The sequence below is a fragment of the Citrus sinensis genome, chromosome 9 (genome assembly GCF_022201045.2).
Source record: "Citrus sinensis cultivar Valencia sweet orange chromosome 9, DVS_A1.0, whole genome shotgun sequence".
NCBI classification, from domain to species: Eukaryota; Viridiplantae; Streptophyta; class Magnoliopsida; order Sapindales; family Rutaceae; genus Citrus; species Citrus sinensis.
In genome coordinates this window covers 11448425-11454661 of record NC_068564.1, presented here as the reverse complement: position 1 = coordinate 11454661, position 6237 = coordinate 11448425, and positions in this window count along the sequence as shown.

Below are 6237 nucleotides of genomic sequence, written 5' to 3'. Positions count from 1 at the left end.
AATGCAAACACCAACCAAAAAAAAAAAAACAAACAAATTTTTCTCAGAATATGCAAAATAGCACCATTGTAAATGCGCCAAAGGAGGAGAAACGAGGAAGGATACCTGTGATTTACCAACTTGACGGATGGGGATTGGTAATCGTAGGGAGATAAAGCTGCAGGCAATCAAAAACAGTAAGTAAGAATATGCAAATATAAAAACCAATGGTGTGAAGAACGAAGAAGCTGCAAATTTATTTTATTTATTCAAGCACAAATAAAATTGGCCAATTTATTTTATTTAAAAAAAATGAAGAACGAAGAAGCTGCAGCCACCGAACCAAACAACGCGGGGGTGGGGGGGGAGGGGGGAGCTGCAGCAACCGACGTCGGTTGTCATGGCTGCAACCACTGAGAACCGATGCCGGAGATCGCGAGAAGGACACCGGAAACCACCAAAGGAGAACGCTGTCGAAAATAAAAAAAAAAGAAAAGAGAAAATGAAGAACAAATAAGACAACACGGAGGGGGGGACTGCAGCCACCAAACTGACGCTGGAAATCGCCAAGGAGAACGTTGGCCGAAACGAAAAAGAAAAAGAAAAAGAAAAGAGAAAAGAAAAAGAGAGAAGAAAATGAGAAAGAAGAGAGAGAAAGCAAGGATAAAATGAAAACACAAGGGAGGGGGGTTACCGTGTCTACCACCTGATTGAGATCTCGCCGTAAAGCCATGAAGATCGCCTGGAACTGACCAGATCGGGAGCCAAAACTGCCACTGCAGCAGCCGAGACCCACGCGAGAAAACACGTCGGAAAACACTCGAGAAAAACGCCGGCCGAGAGAGGAAGAGAAAGAAAAAAGAAAGAAAAGGAAGAAAGAAAAGAGAAAGAAGAAAGAAAGAAAGAAAAGAGAAGAAAGAAAGAAAAAGAAGAAAAGTGAAGAGATAGAATAAGCCTAGGGAAGACGACCAGGCTAAAAAAAAAAGAAAAGAAAAGAAAAGAGTAAAGAAGAAATTTTTACCTGTGAGCAATATTGATGCAGTCAGGAGAAGAGACGAAATTTTGAAAGAAGAAGACCACTGGAGATAATCAACTTTTGGAGATCGTTTGGGGATTTTCAAAATAAATGAGAGGAGATCGACATTCACGTCAGGGGTTTTTAATTCAACCTGACAAAACACACTGCACAATAAAGGAGGTAAGGGATGTTTGTGTTGAAATACAAGTATGCAACCCAAGAGGGGGGGTGAATTGGGTTTCTAAAAAATTATTCAAATTATTAAAGAAAAACTTAATGCAATTATAAATCAAATTCAAAGCAATAACAATTAAGATGATCACAATATAAAAAGATAAGGGAAGAGGGATTCAAACACCGAGATTTTTACGTGGTTCGGCCAACCTCGCCTACGTCCACGCCTCCAAGCTTTCCGGGCTTGAGGATTCCACTGAGCAAGCCTCCAAGGCTTCAAATGCTTACACTTGACTTCCAAGGTGTCAATAAACCTTTACAACAAGAGATTATCCCCAATCTCTTAACCCAATTGTATCCCAACACTTACAATCACTCAAAGTAAAAGATTACAAATTTGTTTTTCTCTCACACAATATTTAAGATTACAAATCAATGCCCAATTTGTGAATAGATGAAGAGAGAATGTGTTTTAAGCTCTATGAAGATTGTATTCTCGAATATTTGCTCAATGGTCGTGTTGTGATCAATCTTTGTTTGAATTTGAATGAGCTTATTTATAGCTGCTGCTGAAAACTAGCTGTTATTGACTTTCTGCACACTGTCGGATCGCCGTTAGCTAGATGTCGGATCGCCGTTTGACTGGTCAATATGACCGTTGGGCTGATTTTTCAAATTGTCGGATCGCCGTTTAGGTCCAGAGGCTATTGGTTGATATCAACGAGCCGTTTATCACATATGTCGGTTCGCCGTTTTGGTCCAGAGACTACCCTTCAGTTCTGGTTGATATCGGCGAGCCGTTTATCACAAATGTCGGTGTGCCGTTTTCGTCCAGAGGCTAATCTCCATTTCTGCTTGAAATCGGCGAGTCGTTTAATGCACATGTTGGATCGCCGTTTTCCACAAAAACTGCTGCAGTGAACTATTTTGCAAGATGACTGTTTTGTCTCCAAATCTTTATAAAAATACTTTATGAAACTTGTCAAAATAGATGAAAATTATGTTGAGCTTTTAAAACGATTAATCAATCTTAATCATGTTTGTTATCATCAAAATCAATAAAGAATAATTTATGTTAACAATCTCCCCATTTTTGATGATGACAAACTTTTCAAGAAAATACTTGTGCAATTTTTGCTCCCCCTAAATATGTGCTCCCCTTAAGTGAAATTTTGAAAGACTTGTTAACTCCCTTGTTAAAAAAAATATTCAACTGTTAATCTCAAAATTTTAAACACGACAGATTGATTTTTAAAAAAAAATTATGCCAGTAAACACATGCATGCCAATACTATTTTGCCAAAACCAATTTTGCATTTTGCCAATTTCTCTCCCCCTTCATCATCAAAAAGAAAGATACGCGATGAATGACTTATGTTTGGAGAAATTTGGGCAGAGTCTCCCCTAAAATATGAGCATTTCCTCAACAACACACAGAGTTAAAAAAAAAACACTTCCATATAAACATACCACAATATCAACCAACCTCCATACCAACAAATTCACACTTCCAGAATGAGCAATATAATCAATATAATACCAAAAACAACCCAAACAGAAATTAAGTGCATATGTCCAACAAGAAATATCAAAAGCATAATCACAAAACACATAACACACAGAACACAAATAATATCATACACATATGGCAAATGAAATGAAAGATGTCTGTGCGAATGTCAGAGGGGCAGAGAAATCTAAGATGGGGGCTGTGAAGACGAGCTGCCGGGGTCATATCCAAAGTAGCCGAGAATGCGACGCTGTCCTGCAATTAACTCCATCTGCTGATCAGAAATTTGCTCCCGAAAGGATGCAAAATCAGATCGAAGCTACTGCTGCTACTAGGACAGGGCATCCACTCGGTCGAGAAGCTGCTGGAAGCGATCCTCAGGAACAACTGATGCTGCAGGAGGGACGACAGTCTCGGTAGGCTCGTCATCCTGAGATACAGCTGCTGCTAGTGCTGCAGGTGCTGCAGGTGCTGCTGGTGCAGTTGCTCGGCGTGGAACACGCGGTCTAGCCCCAAGACGGAAATCAGGTAGCTCATCCTCGGAGTAGACGTCATTCAACATGCGATCATCCTCTGGTGCAAGCAGTGTGTCTTCGTTTTTAGAGGATGTGGTCTTATCCCATTTCCCACCCTTCTTAAAGAATCCGATGGCAGAAATTATGTCTCGACCGAGCTTACGAGTCTCGAGAAAAACAGGCTCGACGATAGGAACATGAAAGTGGTTCAGGATCCTAGTGATGATGCTGCCATAAGGAAGGGATCGGTTGGAGACTTTAGGAGTGGACAACATATGACACATAATAGTGTAGGATAGGCTCACGTGGCGTCTATGGATGAGAGAGTCTAAAAGACCAATATCAAGCCTAGTGACCTCATCAGTGTGACCCTACCTAGGAGTGACCATGTGTTGGAGAATAATGTGAAGTATTCGAATCTGAAAAGGGAGGAGTTGAGACCTAAAGGACAAAGAACAGATGTCATCGGAAAGATCCCGACGACGACAAATGTTCCGTACACCATCCACATGACGAAAATTACTAAAAGATAGCTCTTTCCTAGAGGTGTACAGATCTAACCCTCCATAAGCGATTCCTAGAATACTACATAATTCGGGTTCATCGAGTTCAATGCGAATTCCTCCTACGAATGTATGAAGCTCGTCACGACTAGTAGAGGAGAAATCTATGTTTGAATAAAAGACTCGAACTAGATTTTCATAAATAGGTTCTTCAATACTTAAAGCTTGTTTCCAATGACTAAGCATTTGAGTAATTGAATTACCACAAACAGTAATATCCGAGAACTCCAAAGTGTTAAGAGAAAAAGAGGGAGTTACAGGTTTACCCATGAACTTCTCACGAAATCGCTGAGCAGAGGTAGCATCGGGAAAATGAAGACTCTCGAAGTCTTGAGGAGGAGACCTGGTTGGACTAGAACGGCGTGGAGCAATGTGCTTGGTTCGAGCACGCCTTGGAGGTCGTTCCGCCATGGATGAGTTTAAAAAAAATGGTGAAAATGAAGTTTGAGAGATGAGATAGTGATTGTGGGTGAAAATGTAATTGGAGAAAGGAAGAGATTTGGGTTAATTTGATCAAGGAAGGCTCGGCTGGTTCTAGGGTTTCAAAAAGAAGATTTTTCAATTTTAGATGAAAGAGAAGGATTTGAGTCGGTAAAAAGGGTCTAGAGAAGATAAAAGTTGGTTTGTGCTGCTTCAATTTGATGAAAAAGGTCAAGAAAAGTGATGGTTTTGAAAGTAGAGAACTGGTGCAGTCGCGGGCTGAAGAGAGAGAGAGAGAGAGGAGGAAGCCGAAATGAGGAGGAAGACAAAGGACTGTTCAATTAACGCGTGATAACGGCGAGCCGTTATAAAGAAAACGGCGAGCCGATAGAGTCCAGAGAGTCCTCAAAACAAATTCATCAAAACGGCGAGCCGTTTATATCAATAACGGCGAGCCGATAGGGTCCAGGGAGTCCACACAAAAAATGTATCATGACGGCGAGCCGATAGACAGTTTATCGGCGAGCCGATAGACAGTTTATCGGCGAACCGATATCTTCCAGAAAGCGTTCCATTGTTTCCGCCCAAAACGGTTAGCCGTTTATTGAAATAACGGCAATCCGTTTTCTACAACCTATGATTTCGCACATGTATTTTGATATTTGGCTACTTATTAATACATTTCAAGATCATTTTATTGATCCAAAATGATTTGAGTGCCAGTTCAATGCATAATTCATGAACATATATATATATATGTATTGCAATAATTAATTCATACATTTTCAAATATACATACACATTACATGTATATTACGATTGAGCATTCCATAGAAATTAAAGCATCAAGTCATAGATCAATCAATAATAATAGACTCAATAGCATGAATGAAGATGTTAATGTGAAAATTTCATCATCCCAAGTTCATGCCGAATTTTGGAAAATTGTTCTTCGCAAAGTGGTTTTGTAAAAATATCGGCAAGTTGTTTTCCGTAGAAATAAACTCTAATGCAATGTCTCTCTTTAGAACATGATCTCTCAAGAAATGATGTCTTATTTCTATATGCTTGGTTCGAGAGTGTTGAATGGGATTCTTTGAAAGATTAATAGCACTAGTATTATCACACTTAATAGGAATTTGTTCAAGATTAATGCCATAATCTCTAAGTGTTTGTTTCATCCAAAGTGCTTGTGCACAACAACTTCCGGCAGCTATATATTCAGCCTCGGTAGTTGAAAGTGCGACAAAATTTTGTTTCTTGCTAAACCATGAAACAAGAGAGTGTCCTAGAATATAGCAAGTACCACTAGTGCTCTTCCTATCCACTTTATAACCGGCAAAGTCCGCATCTGAATAACATGTTAAATCTATATGAGTTCCCCTAGGATACCAAAGGCAAAAATCTATGGTTCCACTCAAATAACGGAAAATTTTTTTAACAGCAAGCAAATGAGATTCCTTGGGACAAGACTGAAATCTTGCACACAAACATACACTAAACATAATATCGGGTCTACTTGCAGTCAAATAAAGTAGGGATCCGATCATACCTCGATATATTTTGATATCCACTTCTTTGCCTTTTTCATCTTTGTCCAACTTGGTTTTTGTGCTCATTGGTGTATTTTTGGTCTTTGAGTCATCAATGCCGAATCGTTTAAGTAGATCTTTTACGTACTTGGCTTGATTTATGAAAATTCCTTCCTCGTTTTGTTTGATTTGAAGTCCAAGGAAGTACTTCAACTCTCCCATCATACTCATCTCAAATTCTTTGCTCATACACGATGAAAATTCTTTACACAACAACTCATTAGTAGAACCAAAAATAATATCATCAACATAAATTTGAACAATAAGTATGTCTTGGTTCTTATGCTTAACAAATAGAGTAGTATTCGCTTTACCCATAGAAAAATCATTTTCTAGCAAGAAATTTTTAAGTCTATGATACCATGCTCTTGGTGCTTGTTTTAATCCATACAAGGCTTTAAGCAACTTATAAACATGATTTGGAAACTTTTCATTTTCAAAACCAGGGGGTTGTTTTACATACACT